The following is a 20,957-nucleotide window of genomic DNA, read 5'->3' on the forward strand; positions in this document are numbered from 1 at the left end:
TAACCTACCAGCCATACACCCTGCTCCACTCTGTGATGTAGCCTACCAGCCACACACCCTGCTCCACTCTGTGATATAACCTACCAGCCACACACCCTGCTCCACTCTGTGATGTAACCTACCAGCCACACACCCCGCTCCACACTATGATCTAACCTTCCAGCCATACACCCTGCTCCACTCTGTGATGTAGCCTACCAGCCACACACCCGCTCCACTCTGTGATCTAACCTTCCAGCCACACACCCCGCTCCACTCTGTGATGTAAACTACCAGCCACACACCCTGCTCCACTCTGTGATCTAACCTTCCAGCCACACACCCCGCTCCACTCTGTGATGTAAACTACCAGCCACACACCCTGCTCCACACTGTGATCTAACCTTCCAGCCACACACCCCGCTCCACTCTGTGATGTAAACTACCAGCCACACACCCTGCTCCACTCTGTGATCTAACCTTCCAGCCACACACCCCGCTCCACTCTGTGATGTAACCTACCACTCACACACCCTGCTCCACTCTGTGATGTAGACCTACCAGCCACACATCCCACTCTGTGATGTAGACCTACCAGCCACACACCCCGCTCCACTCTGTGGTGTAACCTACCAGCCACACACCCTGCTCCACTCTGTGATGTAACCTACCAGCCACACACCCTGCTCCACTCTGTGATGTAACCTACCAGCCACACACCCCGCTCCACTCTGTGATGTAGACCTACCAGCCACACACTCCACTCTGTGATGTAACCTACCAGCCACACACCCTGCTCCACTCTGTGATGTAACCTACCAGCCACACATCCCGCTCTGTGATGTAGACCTACCAGCCACACACCCCGCTCCACTCTGTGATTTAACCTACCAGCCACACACCCTGCTCCACTCTGTGATATAACCTACCAGCCACACACCAGGCTCCACTCTGTGATGTAACCAACCAGCTACACACCCGCTCCACTCTGTGATGTAACCTACCTTCCACACACCCCGCTCCACTCTGTGATGTAACCTACCAGCCACACACCCTGCTCCACTCTGTGATGTAGCCTACCAGCCACACACCCTGCTCCACTCTGTGATATAACCTACCAGCCACACCCTGCTCCACTCTGTGATGTAACCTACCAGCCACACACCCTGCTCCACTCTGTGATGTAGCCTACCAGCCACACACCCTGCTCCACTCTGTGATATAACCTACCAGCCACACACCCTGCTCCACTCTGTGATGTAGACCTACCAGCCACACACCCCACTCCACTCTGTGATGTAGACCTACCAGCCACACACCCCACTCCACTCTGTGATGTAGACCTACCCACACACCCCACTCCACTCTGTGATGTAACCTACCAGCCACACACCCCGCTCCACTCTGTGATGTAACCAACCAGCTACACACTCCACTCTGTGATGTAACCTACCAGCCACACACCCCGCTCCACTCTGTGATGTAACCTACCAGCCACACACCCTGCTCCACACTGTGATCTAACCTTCCAGCCACACACCCCGCTCCACTCTGTGATGTAACCTACCAGCCACACACCCTGCTCCACTCTGTGATCTAACCTTCCAGCCACACACCCCGCTCCACTCTGTGATGTAACCTACCAGCCACACATCCTGCTCCACTCTGTGATGTAACCTACCAGCCACACACCCTTTTCCACTCTGTGATGTAAACTACCAGCCACACATCCCGCTCCACTCTGTGATGTAGACCTACCAGCCACACACCCCGCTCCACTCTGTGATGGAACCTACCAGCCACACACCCCGCTCCACTCTGTGATGTAACCTACCAGCCACACACCCTGCTCCACTCTGTGATGTAACCTACCAGCCACACACCCTGCTCCACTCTGTGATGTAGACCTACCAGCCACACACCCTGCTCCACTCTGTGATGTAACCTACCAGCCACACACCCTGCTCCACTCTGTGATGTAACCTACCAGCCACACACCCCGCTCCACTCTGTGATGTAACCAACCAGCTACACACTCCACTCTGTGATGTAACCTACCAGCCACACACCCCGCTCCACTCTGTGATGTAACCTACCAGCCACACACCGTGCTCCACTCTGTGATCTAACCTTCCAGCCACACACCCCGCTCCACTCTGTGATGTAACCTACCAGCCACACACCCTGCTCCACTCTGTGATCTAACCTTCCAGCCACACACCCCGCTCCACTCTGTGATGTAACCTACCAGCCACACACCGTGCTCCACTCTGTGATGTAACCTACCAGCCACACACCCCGCTCCACTCTGTGATGTAACCTACCAGCCACACACCCCGCTCCACTCTGTGATGTAACCTTCCAGCCACCCACCCCGCTCCACTCTGTGATGTAACCTACCAGCCACACATCCTGCTCCACTCTGTGATGTAACCTACCAGCCATACACCCTGCTCCACTCTGTGATGTAGCCTACCAGCCACACACCCTGCTCCACTCTGTGATATAACCTACCAGCCACACACCCTGCTCCACTCTGTGATGTAACCTACCAGCCACACACCCCGCTCCACACTGTGATCTAACCTTCCAGCCACACACCCCGCTCCACTCTGTGATGTAACCAACCAGCTACACACTCCACTCTGTGATGTAACCTACCAGCCACACACCCCGCTCCACTCTGTGATGTAACCTACCAGCCACACACCCTGCTCCACACTGTGATCTAACCTTCCAGCCACACACCCCGCTCCACTCTGTGATGTAACCTACCAGCCACACACCCTGCTCCACTCTGTGATCTAACCTTCCAGCCACACACCCCGCTCCACTCTGTGATGTAACCTACCAGCCACACATCCTGCTCCACTCTGTGATGTAACCTACCAGCCACACACCCTTTTCCACTCTGTGATGTAAACTACCAGCCACACATCCCGCTCCACTCTGTGATGTAGACCTACCAGCCACACACCCCGCTCCACTCTGTGATGGAACCTACCAGCCACACACCCCGCTCCACTCTGTGATGTAACCTACCAGCCACACACCCTGCTCCACTCTGTGATGTAACCTACCAGCCACACACCCTGCTCCACTCTGTGATGTAACCTACCAGCCACACACCCTGCTCCACTCTGTGATGTAACCTACCAGCCACACATCCCGCTCTGTGATGTAGACCTACCAGCCACACACCCCGCTCCACTCTGTGATTTAACCTACCAGCCACACACCCTGCTCCACTCTGTGATATAACCTACCAGCCACACACCAGGCTCCACTCTGTGATGTAACCAACCAGCTACACACCCGCTCCACTCTGTGATGTAACCTACCTTCCACACACCCCGCTCCACTCTGTGATGTAACCTACCAGCCACACACCCTGCTCCACTCTGTGATGTAGCCTACCAGCCACACACCCTGCTCCACTCTGTGATATAACCTACCAGCCACACACCCTGCTCCACTCTGTGATGTAACCTACCAGCCACACACCCTGCTCCACTCTGTGATGTAGCCTACCAGCCACACACCCTGCTCCACTCTGTGATATAACCTACCAGCCACACACCCTGCTCCACTCTGTGATGTAGACCTACCAGCCACACACCCCACTCCACTCTGTGATGTAGACCTACCAGCCACACACCCCACTCCACTCTGTGATGTAGACCTACCAGCCACACACCCCACTCCACTCTGTGATGTAACCTACCAGCCACACACCCCGCTCCACTCTGTGATGTAACCAACCAGCTACACACTCCACTCTGTGATGTAACCTACCAGCCACACACCCCGCTCCACTCTGTGATGTAACCTACCAGCCACACACCCTGCTCCACACTGTGATCTAACCTTCCAGCCACACACCCCGCTCCACTCTGTGATGTAACCTACCAGCCACACACCCTGCTCCACTCTGTGATCTAACCTTCCAGCCACACACCCCGCTCCACTCTGTGATGTAACCTACCAGCCACACATCCTGCTCCACTCTGTGATGTAACCTACCAGCCACACACCCTTTTCCACTCTGTGATGTAAACTACCAGCCACACATCCCGCTCCACTCTGTGATGTAGACCTACCAGCCACACACCCCGCTCCACTCTGTGATGGAACCTACCAGCCACACACCCCGCTCCACTCTGTGATGTAACCTACCAGCCACACACCCTGCTCCACTCTGTGATGTAACCTACCAGCCACACACCCTGCTCCACTCTGTGATGTAGACCTACCAGCCACACACCCTGCTCCACTCTGTGATGTAACCTACCAGCCACACACCCTGCTCCACTCTGTGATGTAACCTACCAGCCACACACCCCGCTCCACTCTGTGATGTAACCAACCAGCTACACACTCCACTCTGTGATGTAACCTACCAGCCACACACCCCGCTCCACTCTGTGATGTAACCTACCAGCCACACACCGTGCTCCACTCTGTGATCTAACCTTCCAGCCACACACCCCGCTCCACTCTGTGATGTAACCTACCAGCCACACACCCTGCTCCACTCTGTGATCTAACCTTCCAGCCACACACCCCGCTCCACTCTGTGATGTAACCTACCAGCCACACACCGTGCTCCACTCTGTGATGTAACCTACCAGCCACACACCCCGCTCCACTCTGTGATGTAACCTACCAGCCACACACCCCGCTCCACTCTGTGATGTAAGCTTCCAGCCACCCACCCCGCTCCACTCTGTGATGTAACCTACCAGCCACACATCCTGCTCCACTCTGTGATGTAACCTACCAGCCATACACCCTGCTCCACTCTGTGATGTAGCCTACCAGCCACACACCCTGCTCCACTCTGTGATATAACCTACCAGCCACACACCCTGCTCCACTCTGTGATGTAACCTACCAGCCACACACCCCGCTCCACACTGTGATCTAACCTTCCAGCCACACACCCCGCTCCACTCTGTGATCTAACCTTCCAGCCACACACCCCGCTCCACTCTGTGATGTAAACTACCAGCCACACACCCTGCTCCACACTGTGATGTAAGCTTCCAGCCACCCACCCCGCTCCACTCTGTGATGTAACCTTCCAGCCACACATCCTGCTCCACTCTGTGATGTAACCTACCAGCCATACACCCTGCTCCACTCTGTGATGTAGCCTACCAGCCACACACCCTGCTCCACTCTGTGATATAACCTACCAGCCACACACCCTGCTCCACTCTGTGATGTAACCTACCAGCCACACACCCCGCTCCACACTATGATCTAACCTTCCAGCCATACACCCTGCTCCACTCTGTGATGTAGCCTACCAGCCACACACCCCGCTCCACTCTGTGATCTAACCTTCCAGCCACACACCCCGCTCCACTCTGTGATGTAAACTACCAGCCACACACCCTGCTCCACTCTGTGATCTAACCTTCCAGCCACACACCCCGCTCCACTCTGTGATGTAAACTACCAGCCACACACCCTGCTCCACACTGTGATCTAACCTTCCAGCCACACACCCCGCTCCACTCTGTGATGTAAACTACCAGCCACACACCCTGCTCCACTCTGTGATCTAACCTTCCAGCCACACACCCCGCTCCACTCTGTGATGTAACCTACCACTCACACACCCTGCTCCACTCTGTGATGTAGACCTACCAGCCACACATCCCACTCTGTGATGTAGACCTACCAGCCACACACCCCGCTCCACTCTGTGATGTAACCTACCAGCCACACACCCTGCTCCACTCTGTGATGTAACCTACCAGCCACACACCCTGCTCCACTCTGTGATGTAACCTACCAGCCACACACCCCGCTCCACTCTGTGATGTAGACCTACCAGCCACACACTCCACTCTGTGATGTAACCTACCAGCCACACACCCTGCTCCACTCTGTGATGTAACCTACCAGCCACACATCCCGCTCTGTGATGTAGACCTACCAGCCACACACCCCGCTCCACTCTGTGATTTAACCTACCAGCCACACACCCTGCTCCACTCTGTGATATAACCTACCAGCCACACACCAGGCTCCACTCTGTGATGTAACCAACCAGCTACACACCCGCTCCACTCTGTGATGTAACCTACCTTCCACACACCCCGCTCCACTCTGTGATGTAACCTACCAGCCACACACCCTGCTCCACTCTGTGATGTAGCCTACCAGCCACACACCCTGCTCCACTCTGTGATATAACCTACCAGCCACACACCCTGCTCCACTCTGTGATGTAACCTACCAGCCACACACCCCGCTCCACACTGTGATCTAACCTTCCAGCCATACACCCTGCTCCACTCTGTGATGTAGCCTACCAGCCACACACCCCGCTCCACTCTGTGATGTAGCCTACCAGCCACACACCCCGCTCCACTCTGTGATCTAACCTTCCAGCCACACACCCCGCTCCACTCTGTGATGTAAACTACCAGCCACACACCCTGCTCCACTCTGTGATCTAACCTTCCAGCCACACACCCCGCTCCACTCTGTGATGTAAACTACCAGCCACACACCCTGCTCCACACTGTGATCTAACCTTCCAGCCACACACCCCGCTCCACTCTGTGATGTAAACTACCAGCCACACACCCTGCTCCACTCTGTGATCTAACCTTCCAGCCACACACCCCGCTCCACTCTGTGATGTAACCTACCACTCACACACCCTGCTCCACTCTGTGATGTAGACCTACCAGCCACACATCCCACTCTGTGATGTAGACCTACCAGCCACACACCCCGCTCCACTCTGTGATGTAACCTACCAGCCACACACCCTGCTCCACTCTGTGATGTAACCTACCAGCCACACACCCCGCTCCACTCTGTGATGTAGACCTACCAGCCACACATCCCACTCTGTGATGTAGACCTACCAGCCACACACCCCGCTCCACTCTGTGATGTAACCTACCAGCCACACACCCTGCTCCACTCTGTGATGTAGACCTACCAGCCACACACCCCGCTCCACTCTGTGATGTAGACCTACCAGTCACACACCCCGCTCTGTGATGTAGACCTACCAGCCACACACCCCGCTCCACTCTGTGATGTAACCTACCACTCACACACCATGCTCCACTCTGTGATGTAGACCTACCAGCCACACATCCCACTCTGTGATGTAGACCTACCAGCCACACACCCCGCTCCACTCTGTGATGTAACCTACCACTCACACACCCTGCTCCACTCTGTGATGTAGACCTACCAGCCACACATCCCACTCTGTGATGTAGACCTACCAGCCACACACCCCGCTCCACTCTGTGATGTAACCTACCAGCCACACACCCTGCTCCACTCTGTGATGTAACCTACCAGCCACACACCCTGTTCCACTCTGTGATGTAACCTACCAGCCACACACCCCGCTCCACTCTGTGATGTAACCTACCAGCCACACACCCTGCTCCACTCTGTGATGTAGACCTACCAGCCACACACCCCGCTCCACTCTGTGATGTAACCTACCAGCCACACACCCTGCTCCACTCTGTGATGTAACCTACCAGCCACACACCCCGCTCCACTCTGTGATGTAACCTACCAGCCACACACTCCACTCTGTGATGTAACCTACCAGCCACACACCCCGCTCCACTCTGTGATGTAGACCTACCAGCCACACACCCCGATCTGTGATGTAGCCTACCAGCCACACACTCCCCTCTGTGATGTAGACCTACCAGCCACACACCCCGATCTGTGATGTAGCCTACCAGCCACACACTCCCCTCTGTGATGTAGACCTACCAGCCACACACCCCGCTCTGTGATGTAGACCTACCAGCCACACACCCCGATCTGTGATGTAGCCTACCAGCCACACACCCCGCTCCACTCTGTGATGGAATCTACCAGCCACACACCCCGCTCCACTCTGTGATGTAACCTACCAGCCACACACCCTGCTCCACTCTGTGATGTAACCTACCAGCCACACACCCTGCTCCACTCTGTGATGTAGACCTACCAGCCACACACCCTGCTCCACTCTGTGATGTAACCTACCAGCCACACACCCTGCTCCACTCTGTGATGTAACCCACCAGCCACACACCCCGCTCCACTCTGTGATGTAACCAACCAGCTACACACTCCACTCTGTGATGTAACCTACCAGCCACACACCCCGCTCCACTCTGTGATGTAACCTACCAGCCACACACCCTGCTCCACACTGTGATCTAACCTTCCAGCCACACACCCCGCTCCACTCTGTGATGTAACCTACCAGCCACACACCCTGCTCCACTCTGTGATCTAACCTTCCAGCCACACACCCCGCTCCACTCTGTGATGTAACCTACCAGCCACACATCCTGCTCCACTCTGTGATGTAACCTACCAGCCACACACCCTTTTCCACTCTGTGATGTAAACTACCAGCCACACATCCCGCTCCACTCTGTGATGTAGACCTACCAGCCACACACCCCGCTCCACTCTGTGATGGAACCTACCAGCCACACACCCCGCTCCACTCTGTGATGTAACCTACCAGCCACACACCCTGCTCCACTCTGTGATGTAACCTACCAGCCACACACCCTGCTCCACTCTGTGATGTAGACCTACCAGCCACACACCCTGCTCCACTCTGTGATGTAACCTACCAGCCACACACCCTGCTCCACTCTGTGATGTAACCTACCAGCCACACACCCCGCTCCACTCTGTGATGTAACCAACCAGCTACACACTCCACTCTGTGATGTAACCTACCAGCCACACACCCCGCTCCACTCTGTGATGTAACCTACCAGCCAGACACCGTGCTCCACTCTGTGATCTAACCTTCCAGCCACACACCCCGCTCCACTCTGTGATGTAACCTACCAGCCACACACCCTGCTCCACTCTGTGATCTAACCTTCCAGCCACACACCCCGCTCCACTCTGTGATGTAACCTACCAGCCACACACCCCGCTCCACTCTGTGATGTAACCTACCAGCCACACACCCTGCTCCACACTGTGATCTAACCTTCCAGCCACACACCCCGCTCCACTCTGTGATGTAACCTACCAGCCACACACCCTGCTCCACTCTGTGATCTAACCTTCCAGCCACACACCCCGCTCCACTCTGTGATGTAACCTACCAGCCACACATCCTGCTCCACTCTGTGATGCAACCTACCAGCCACACACCCTTTTCCACTCTGTGATGTAAACTACCAGCCACACATCCCGCTCCACTCTGTGATGTAGACCTACCAGCCACACACCCCGCTCCACTCTGTGATGGAACCTACCAGCCACACACCCCGCTCCACTCTGTGATGTAACCTACCAGCCACACACCCTGCTCCACTCTGTGATGTAACCTACCAGCCACACACCCTGCTCCACTCTGTGATGTAGACCTACCAGCCACACACCCTGCTCCACTCTGTGATGTAACCTACCAGCCACACACCCTGCTCCACTCTGTGATGTAACCTACCAGCCACACACCCCGCTCCACTCTGTGATGTAACCAACCAGCTACACACTCCACTCTGTGATGTAACCTACCAGCCACACACCCCGCTCCACTCTGTGATGTAACCTACCAGCCACACACCGTGCTCCACTCTGTGATCTAACCTTCCAGCCACACACCCCGCTCCACTCTGTGATGTAACCTACCAGCCACACACCCTGCTCCACTCTGTGATCTAACCTTCCAGCCACACACCCCGCTCCACTCTGTGATGTAACCTACCAGCCACACACCCCGCTCCACTCTGTGATGTAACCTACCAGCCACACACCCCGCTCCACTCTGTGATGTAAGCTTCCAGCCACCCACCCCGCTCCACTCTGTGATGTAACCTACCAGCCACACATCCTGCTCCACTCTGTGATGTAACCTACCAGCCATACACCCTGCTCCACTCTGTGATGTAGCCTACCAGCCACACACCCTGCTCCACTCTGTGATATAACCTACCAGCCACACACCCTGCTCCACTCTGTGATGTAACCTACCAGCCACACACCCCGCTCCACACTGTGATCTAACCTTCCAGCCACACACCCCGCTCCACTCTGTGATCTAACCTTCCAGCCACACACCCCGCTCCACTCTGTGATCTAAACTACCAGCCACACACCCTGCTCCACACTGTGATGTAAGCTTCCAGCCACCCACCCCGCTCCACTCTGTGATGTAGCCTACCAGCCACACACCCTGCTCCACTCTGTGATATAACCTACCAGCCACACACCCTGCTCCACTCTGTGATGTAACCTACCAGCCACACACCCCGCTCCACACTGTGATCTAACCTTCCAGCCACACACCCCGCTCCACTCTGTGATCTAACCTTCCAGCCACACACCCGCTCCACTCTGTGATGTAAACTACCAGCCACACACCCTGCTCCACACTGTGATGTAAGCTTCCAGCCACCCACCCCGCTCCACTCTGTGATGTAACCTACCAGCCACACACCCCGCTCCACTCTGTGATGTAACCTACCAGCCACACACCCCGCTCCACTCTGTGATGTAAGCTTCCAGCCACCCACCCCGCTCCACTCTGTGATGTAACCTACCAGCCACACATCCTGCTCCACTCTGTGATGTAACCTACCAGCCATACACCCTGCTCCACTCTGTGATGTAGCCTACCAGCCACACACCCTGCTCCACTCTGTGATATAACCTACCAGCCACACACCCTGCTCCACTCTGTGATGTAACCTACCAGCCACACACCCCGCTCCACACTGTGATCTAACCTTCCAGCCACACACCCCGCTCCACTCTGTGATCTAACCTTCCAGCCACACACCCCGCTCCACTCTGTGATGTAAACTACCAGCCACACACCCTGCTCCACACTGTGATGTAAGCTTCCAGCCACCCACCCCGCTCCACTCTGTGATGTAACCTTCCAGCCACACATCCTGCTCCACTCTGTGATGTAACCTACCAGCCATACACCCTGCTCCACTCTGTGATGTAGCCTACCAGCCACACACCCTGCTCCACTCTGTGATATAACCTACCAGCCACACACCCTGCTCCACTCTGTGATGTAACCTACCAGCCACACACCCCGCTCCACACTGTGATCTAACCTTCCAGCCATACACCCTGCTCCACTCTGTGATGTAGCCTACCAGCCACACACCCCGCTCCACTCTGTGATCTAACCTTCCAGCCACACACCCCGCTCCACTCTGTGATGTAAACTACCAGCCACACACCCTGCTCCACTCTGTGATCTAACCTTCCAGCCACACACCCCGCTCCACTCTGTGATGTAAACTACCAGCCACACATCCTGCTCCACACTGTGATCTAACCTTCCAGCCACACACCCAGCTCCACTCTGTGATGTAAACTACCAGCCACACACCCTGCTCCACTCTGTGATCTAACCTTCCAGCCACACACCCCGCTCCACTCTGTGATGTAACCTACCACTCACACACCCTGCTCCACTCTGTGATGTAGACCTACCAGCCACACACCCTGCTCCACTCTGTGATGTAACCTACCAGCCACACACCCTGCTCCACTCTGTGATGTAACCTACCAGCCACACACCCCGCTCCACTCTGTGATGTAACCAACCAGCTACACACTCCACTCTGTGATGTAACCTACCAGCCACACACCCCGCTCCACTCTGTGATGTAACCTACCAGCCACACACCCTGCTCCACACTGTGATCTAACCTTCCAGCCACACACCCCGCTCCACTCTGTGATGTAACCTACCAGCCACACACCCTGCTCCACTCTGTGATCTAACCTTCCAGCCACACACCCCGCTCCACTCTGTGATGTAACCTACCAGCCACACATCCTGCTCCACTCTGTGATGTAACCTACCAGCCACACACCCTTTTCCACTCTGTGATGTAAACTACCAGCCACACATCCCGCTCCACTCTGTGATGTAGACCTACCAGCCACACACCCCGCTCCACTCTGTGATGGAACCTACCAGCCACACACCCCGCTCCACTCTGTGATGTAACCTACCAGCCACACACCCTGCTCCACTCTGTGATGTAACCTACCAGCCACACACCCTGCTCCACTCTGTGATGTAGACCTACCAGCCACACACCCTGCTCCACTCTGTGATGTAACCTACCAGCCACACACCCTGCTCCACTCTGTGATGTAACCTACCAGCCACACACCCCGCTCCACTCTGTGATGTAACCAACCAGCTACACACTCCACTCTGTGATGTAACCTACCAGCCACACACCCCGCTCCACTCTGTGATGTAACCTACCAGCCACACACCGTGCTCCACTCTGTGATCTAACCTTCCAGCCACACACCCCGCTCCACTCTGTGATGTAACCTACCAGCCACACACCCTGCTCCACTCTGTGATCTAACCTTCCAGCCACACACCCCGCTCCACTCTGTGATGTAAACTACCAGCCACACATCCTGCTCCACACTGTGATCTAACCTTCCAGCCACACACCCAGCTCCACTCTGTGATGTAAACTACCAGCCACACACCCTGCTCCACTCTGTGATCTAACCTTCCAGCCACACACCCCGCTCCACTCTGTGATGTAACCTACCACTCACACACCCTGCTCCACTCTGTGATGTAGACCTACCAGCCACACACCCTGCTCCACTCTGTGATGTAACCTACCAGCCACACACCCTGCTCCACTCTGTGATGTAACCTACCAGCCACACACCCCGCTCCACTCTGTGATGTAACCAACCAGCTACACACTCCACTCTGTGATGTAACCTACCAGCCACACACCCCGCTCCACTCTGTGATGTAACCTACCAGCCACACACCCTGCTCCACACTGTGATCTAACCTTCCAGCCACACACCCCGCTCCACTCTGTGATGTAACCTACCAGCCACACACCCTGCTCCACTCTGTGATCTAACCTTCCAGCCACACACCCCGCTCCACTCTGTGATGTAACCTACCAGCCACACATCCTGCTCCACTCTGTGATGTAACCTACCAGCCACACACCCTTTTCCACTCTGTGATGTAAACTACCAGCCACACATCCCGCTCCACTCTGTGATGTAGACCTACCAGCCACACACCCCGCTCCACTCTGTGATGGAACCTACCAGCCACACACCCCGCTCCACTCTGTGATGTAACCTACCAGCCACACACCCTGCTCCACTCTGTGATGTAACCTACCAGCCACACACCCTGCTCCACTCTGTGATGTAGACCTACCAGCCACACACCCTGCTCCACTCTGTGATGTAACCTACCAGCCACACACCCTGCTCCACTCTGTGATGTAACCTACCAGCCACACACCCCGCTCCACTCTGTGATGTAACCAACCAGCTACACACTCCACTCTGTGATGTAACCTACCAGCCACACACCCCGCTCCACTCTGTGATGTAACCTACCAGCCACACACCGTGCTCCACTCTGTGATCTAACCTTCCAGCCACACACCCCGCTCCACTCTGTGATGTAACCTACCAGCCACACACCCTGCTCCACTCTGTGATCTAACCTTCCAGCCACACACCCCGCTCCACTCTGTGATGTAACCTACCAGCCACACACCCCACTCCACTCTGTGATGTAACCTACCAGCCACACACCCTGCTCCACACTGTGATCTAACCTTCCAGCCACACACCCCGCTCCACTCTGTGATGTAACCTACCAGCCACACACCCTGCTCCACTCTGTGATCTAACCTTCCAGCCACACACCCCGCTCCACTCTGTGATGTAACCTACCAGCCACACATCCTGCTCCACTCTGTGATGTAACCTACCAGCCACACACCCTTTTCCACTCTGTGATGTAACCTACCAGCCACACACCCTGCTCCACTCTGTGATGTAACCTACCAGCCACACACCCCGCTCCACTCTGTGATGTAACCAACCAGCTACACACTCCACTCTGTGATGTAACCTACCAGCCACACACCCCGCTCCACTCTGTGATGTAACCTACCAGCCACACACCGTGCTCCACTCTGTGATCTAACCTTCCAGCCACACACCCCGCTCCACTCTGTGATGTAACCTACCAGCCACACACCCTGCTCCACTCTGTGATCTAACCTTCCAGCCACACACCCCGCTCCACTCTGTGATGTAACCTACCAGCCACACACCCCGCTCCACTCTGTGATGTAACCTACCAGCCACACACCCCGCTCCACTCTGTGATGTAAGCTTCCAGCCACCCACCCCGCTCCACTCTGTGATGTAACCTACCAGCCACACATCCTGCTCCACTCTGTGATGTAACCTACCAGCCATACACCCTGCTCCACTCTGTGATGTAGCCTACCAGCCACACACCCTGCTCCACTCTGTGATATAACCTACCAGCCACACACCCTGCTCCACTCTGTGATGTAACCTACCAGCCACACACCCCGCTCCACACTGTGATCTAACCTTCCAGCCACACACCCCGCTCCACTCTGTGATCTAACCTTCCAGCCACACACCCCGCTCCACTCTGTGATGTAAACTACCAGCCACACACCCTGCTCCACACTGTGATGTAAGCTTCCAGCCACCCACCCCGCTCCACTCTGTGATGTAGCCTACCAGCCACACACCCTGCTCCACTCTGTGATATAACCTACCAGCCACACACCCTGCTCCACTCTGTGATGTAACCTACCAGCCACACACCCCGCTCCACACTGTGATCTAACCTTCCAGCCACACACCCCGCTCCACTCTGTGATCTAACCTTCCAGCCACACACCCCGCTCCACTCTGTGATGTAAACTACCAGCCACACACCCTGCTCCACACTGTGATGTAAGCTTCCAGCCACCCACCCCGCTCCACTCTGTGATGTAACCTACCAGCCACACACCCCGCTCCACTCTGTGATGTAACCTACCAGCCACACACCCCGCTCCACTCTGTGATGTAAGCTTCCAGCCACCCACCCCGCTCCACTCTGTGATGTAACCTACCAGCCACACATCCTGCTCCACTCTGTGATGTAACCTACCAGCCATACACCCTGCTCCACTCTGTGATGTAGCCTACCAGCCACACACCCTGCTCCACTCTGTGATATAACCTACCAGCCACACACCCTGCTCCACTCTGTGATGTAACCTACCAGCCACACACCCCGCTCCACACTGTGATCTAACCTTCCAGCCACACACCCCGCTCCACTCTGTGATCTAACCTTCCAGCCACACACCCCGCTCCACTCTGTGATGTAAACTACCAGCCACACACCCTGCTCCACACTGTGATGTAAGCTTCCAGCCACCCACCCCGCTCCACTCTGTGATGTAACCTTCCAGCCACACATCCTGCTCCACTCTGTGATGTAACCTACCAGCCATACACCCTGCTCCACTCTGTGATGTAGCCTACCAGCCACACACCCTGCTCCACTCTGTGATATAACCTACCAGCCACACACCCTGCTCCACTCTGTGATGTAACCTACCAGCCACACACCCCGCTCCACACTGTGATCTAACCTTCCAGCCATACACCCTGCTCCACTCTGTGATGTAGCCTACCAGCCACACACCCCGCTCCACTCTGTGATCTAACCTTCCAGCCACACACCCCGCTCCACTCTGTGATGTAAACTACCAGCCACACACCCTGCTCCACTCTGTGATCTAACCTTCCAGCCACACACCCCGCTCCACTCTGTGATGTAAACTACCAGCCACACATCCTGCTCCACACTGTGATCTAACCTTCCAGCCACACACCCAGCTCCACTCTGTGATGTAAACTACCAGCCACACACCCTGCTCCACTCTGTGATCTAACCTTCCAGCCACACACCCCGCTCCACTCTGTGATGTAACCTACCACTCACACACCCTGCTCCACTCTGTAATGTAGACCTACCAGCCACACATCCCACTCTGTGATGTAGACCTACCAGCCACACACCCCGCTCCACTCTGTGATGTAACCTACCAGCCACACACCCTGCTCCACTCTGTGATGTAACCTACCAGCCACACACCCTGCTCCACTCTGTGATGTAACCTACCAGCCACACACCCCGCTCCACTCTGTGATGTAGACCTACCAGCCACACACTCCACTCTGTGATGTAACCTACCAGCCACACACCCTGCTCCACTCTGTGATGTAACCTACCAGCCACACATCCCGCTCTGTGATGTAGACCTACCAGCCACACACCCCGCTCCACTCTGTGATTTAACCTACCAGCCACACACCCTGCTCCACTCTGTGATATAACCTACCAGCCACACACCAGGCTCCACTCTGTGATGTAACCAACCAGCTACACACCCGCTCCACTCTGTGATGTAACCTACCTTCCACACACCCCGCTCCACTCTGTGATGTAACCTACCAGCCACACACCCTGCTCCACTCTGTGATGTAACCTACCAGCCACACACCCTTCTCCACTCTGTGATGTAACCTACCAGCCACACACCCCGCTCCACTATGTGATGTAACCTACCAGCCACACACTCCACTCTGTGATGTAACCTACCAGCCACACACCCCGCTCCACTTTGTGATGTAGACCTACCAGCCACACACCCCGATCTGTGATGTAGCCTACCAGCCACACACTCCGATCTGTGATGTAGCCTACCAGCCACACACCCCGATCTGTGATGTAGCCTACCAGCCACACACCCCGATCTGTGATGTAGCCCTACCAGCCACACACCCCGATCTGTGATGTAGCCTACCAGCCACACACCCCGATCTGTGATGTAGACCTACCAGCCACACACCCCGATCTGTGATGTAGCCTACCAGCCACACACTCCCCTCTGTGATGTAGACCTACCAGCCACACACCCCGATCTGTGATGTAGCCTACCAGCCACACACTCCCCTCTGTGATGTAGACCTACCAGCCACACACCCCAATCTGTGATGTAGCCTACCAGCCACACACTCCCCTCTGTGATGTAGACCTACCAGCCACACCCCCCGATCTGTGATGTAGCCTACCAGCCACACACTCCCCTCTGTGATGTAGACCTACCAGCCACACACCCCGCTCTGTGATGTAGACCTACCAGCTACACACCCCGATCTGTGATGTAGCCTACCAGCCACACACTCACCTCTGTGATGTAGACTTCCTGCCACAGGTTCCTTACTCTGTCTACTGTTGCTGGTCCAGAACACTCTCTCAATCTCTCAACTGGACCTTCAGTGTCCACAGTGCCATGTTTATATCCTGTTAATGTGCCAGTATGGTCATTGTAACAACAATGAGACATGGTAGTAAATGTACAGATTCATTCTGACTAATGTCCTTTATTGTTCTTACCTCCCTCTCTATCTCACTCTCTATCACACACCTCTGTTCTAAGGTGGAAGTTACAATCAGTTATTTCAAAAGCTTCCAATCCTGCCGCAGGCTAAACCAAACAGCAGCCAAATCAGTAGGCTTTGAAGGCAGTTTTTTTTCTCCAGCTGTACAGCATATTACTGACCACTCCAGCAGTCCTAGGCTCCAACACTACATAACACTGCATCAGGAAGCTGTTACAGCTCTGTGTTTGGGTATACAGCAGCCTGCTTGTTATTACCCATAAAGGAAATGGTTCCCAAAGATACAAATATATTATACTGCAATGCCCCTTTCTGCCACCAGGGGGCATACAAACCCACCAACAGTTCTGTATGTCACCACCAGGGTGCAAAAGTGATCCATCAGTATTTGGTGGACTGTCCAAGGCCCTGGATCATTTGCTCAAGACATTTAATCTGAAATATATTGTACATTTATTACCAGCGAGTGAATAGAGCTGGAAGGGAATAGCCATTTCACAAAGCCCATATCACAAATACTAATCACAGAGGAAGCGGGAAATTACATTAAAATATTACCATTATACAAATGGAAAGTGTGATTGAATAATGTGTTTTAGAAGATAAATGAAAAGCACTTTGTTGGAAAATGTGGTTCTAAATAGCTTTTTAATTTCAGATGTGGGATAAAACAAAACACATTTTTACCCCATTTTCACTGGCAATTGATTAGTGGTGCCACACCTGTAGAGAGAAGGGCTCTTATCTTCTCATTATCAGTTAATTAATATGCATGCACACATGTCTATTATCTTTCCTCTGCCATTTAGCAGAATTGAGACATTGATGTTGTAAAGGCCTTGGATGACTTCTCTCTCTGTTGCTTTAAGGAGAAATAAGACACATGACTGACATTGTATTTAATTGTTGTAAGAGACAATTTAATTAAAATAAAATAAAAAGGAAAAATATGTCATCACCATTTCACTCTGGGAGGTGTATCTATAAACAGAGCAACTCTTATTTTATTGGATGTATTTTAAGTTAACAGCTATTCTATGGTACTGTAGCTTTACGAAACTAAGCCATTTGGTGGTGTCACGCCCTGACCTCAGAGAGCCTGTTTATTTCTCTGTTTGGTTGTCTCTGATTGGGAATCATACTTAGGCAGCCTGTTTTCCACCTGAGTTTGTGGGATCATGTTTTTGCACAGTAGCCCTGCAGAACTTTACGTTCGTTTATCTTTTGTTGTTTTTTGGGCGTTCATTTTTGTCACGCCCTGACCTTAGAGATCCTTATTATTCTCTATGTTTGGTTAGGTCAGGGTGTGACTCGGGTGGGAAAGTCTATGTTTTCTATTTCTTTGTTTTGGCCGAGTGTGGTTCCCAATCAGAGGCAGCTGATTATCTATCGTTGACTCTGATTGGGGATCATATATAAGTTGGGTTTTGTGGGATCTTGTTTTCTGTTTAGTGTTTCTACCTGACAGATCTGTACGCTTTTGTTTTTCGTTACTCTTGTTTGAGTGTTTTTGAAATAAAAGAATCATGAACACTTTCCACGATGCGCTTTGGTCCACTCTTCCTTCTAGCAACGAGAGCCGTTACAGAAGATCCCACCAAAAACTGACCAAGCAGCGCTGCCGGGAGGACTGGACATGGGAGGACATCTTAGAGGGTAAAGGATCCTGGACGTGGGAGGAGATCCAAGCCAGAATGGATTGCCTTCCATGGGAGCAGACGGAGGCAGCGAGGGAGGAACAACGTCGACACCGGGGTTACCGACCTCGAAACAAGCACGAGAGGCACACGGGGAGATTGGCATAGTCAGGGTTTAGACCTGAGCCAACTCCCCGTGCTTACCGTGGGGAGCGTGTGACCGGTCAGGCACCGTGTTATGCGGTGACACACGGTGTTTCCAGTGCGCATTCACAGCCCGGTACGCAGCCAGGACGGATTGTGCCGGCTCTCGGTCCGTCTCTTCGGCCCAGGATATCCTGCGCCAGCTCTACGCACGGTATCTCCAGTTCGCAAGCACAACCCAGACCGGCTTGTTCCAGCTCCCCGCACTTGCCGGGCTACAGGGGGTATTCAGCCAGGACGCGTTGTGCCAGCTCTACGCTTCAGACCTCCAGTGCGCCTCCACGATCCAGTATATCATGCGCCAGCTCTACGCACTATGCCTCAATTGCGCCTTCATAGCACAGTGCATCCTGTGCCAGCTCTCCACACTCACAGAGCTAAAGTGGGTATCCAGCCAGGACGCGTTGTGGAAGCTCCACGTACCAGGCTTCCAGTACGTCTCCTCAGTCTGGTCAGACCTGTTCCAGCTCCACGTACGAAGCCTCCATGGCCCGAAGCCTCCAGTGACGATACATGGCCCGAAGCCTGCAGTGATGATCCACGGCACAAAGCCTCCAGTGTCGATCCGCAGTCCGGAGTCCCCAGCGACGGTCCCCAGTCCGGAGGCCGCAGCGACAATCTACGTCCGGAGGCCCCGGAAGGGGAGCGGGGTCTGTGTTCCGCACCAGAGCCCCCACTGAGAATAGACTTGGGTGGGAAAGTCTATGTTTTCTATTTCTTTGTTTTGGCTGGGTGTGGTTCCCAATCAGAGGCAGCTGATTATCTATCGTTGTCTCTGATTGGGGATCACATATAAGTTGTCATTTTCCTTTTGGGTTTTGTGGGATTTTGTTTTCTGTTTAGTGTTTCTGCCTGACAGAACTATTTTGCTTTTGTTATTTTTGTTTGAGTGTTTTTGAAATAAAAGAGTCATGAACACTTTCCACGCTGCGCTTTGGTCTCATTCTGACGACGGACGTAATAGGTGCACTGTGTATACCTAAGAAAGAGATGGATTGAAGAGTGATATGGAAATGTTTTACTTGAAAGACATACAGAAGGGAATAAGATATTAAATTCCTCACTCTGCCAGGGTTTGTCTATTAGCGAATCCAAGGCCTCACCCGCTGAAGCAAAACCTGGGTGAAAGTCTAATTAATTTATGTCCTGATCTTCAATGTTCCACTGCCATAAGTGCATATTGTATTACCAGTGAAATAGGAAGTCCTATAGAAACTAGTCTGACTGGATATCTTTGCAGTTGTGCACAATTGGCCCTCGGCATGTGGATGTTGGTATGGTTGATCGTATGATTGTACATTAGAAAGAGATGCTTCATGACTAAAACAGACATTATAGAGGATGGTTATGTCACTAAACCATAGTGGTTCAGAAGTCTAGCTGTTGATAAGGGAATATTGTGAATATTAGGTTTACAAACATCATGTTCAAACAGAGATGTGCTAACCAATAAAGGCTAGCCTGGCAGTCTAAAATGAAAAAGGGCATCTGAACACTGCGCTGGGGTGTAATCTGCTCCTCTTGTAATGGGACATTTATATGATTAGTATAATGGTCTGTCATTAGAATAAGTATTTATGTTATTTCCTGCAAGCCACTCTTTAAAGATGTGTTCTTCACAGGCCTCGTTTGTGAATATATGAACCCTGACAGACAGAGAGCATCTTTAATCTTTCTCTGGCCTTGAAGAATGTCACTGATCTCCCTGTAACTGCAGGGAGCAGGGCTGATCAAATCCACATTGTGTGCGTGTGTGTGTGTGTGTGTGTGTGTGTGTGTGTGTGTGTGTGTGTGTGTGTGTGTGTGTGTGTGTGTGTGTGTGTGTGTGTGTGTGTGTGT

This window comes from Oncorhynchus gorbuscha, linkage group LG05 (assembly GCF_021184085.1).
Source record: "Oncorhynchus gorbuscha isolate QuinsamMale2020 ecotype Even-year linkage group LG05, OgorEven_v1.0, whole genome shotgun sequence".
NCBI classification, from domain to species: Eukaryota; Metazoa; Chordata; class Actinopteri; order Salmoniformes; family Salmonidae; genus Oncorhynchus; species Oncorhynchus gorbuscha.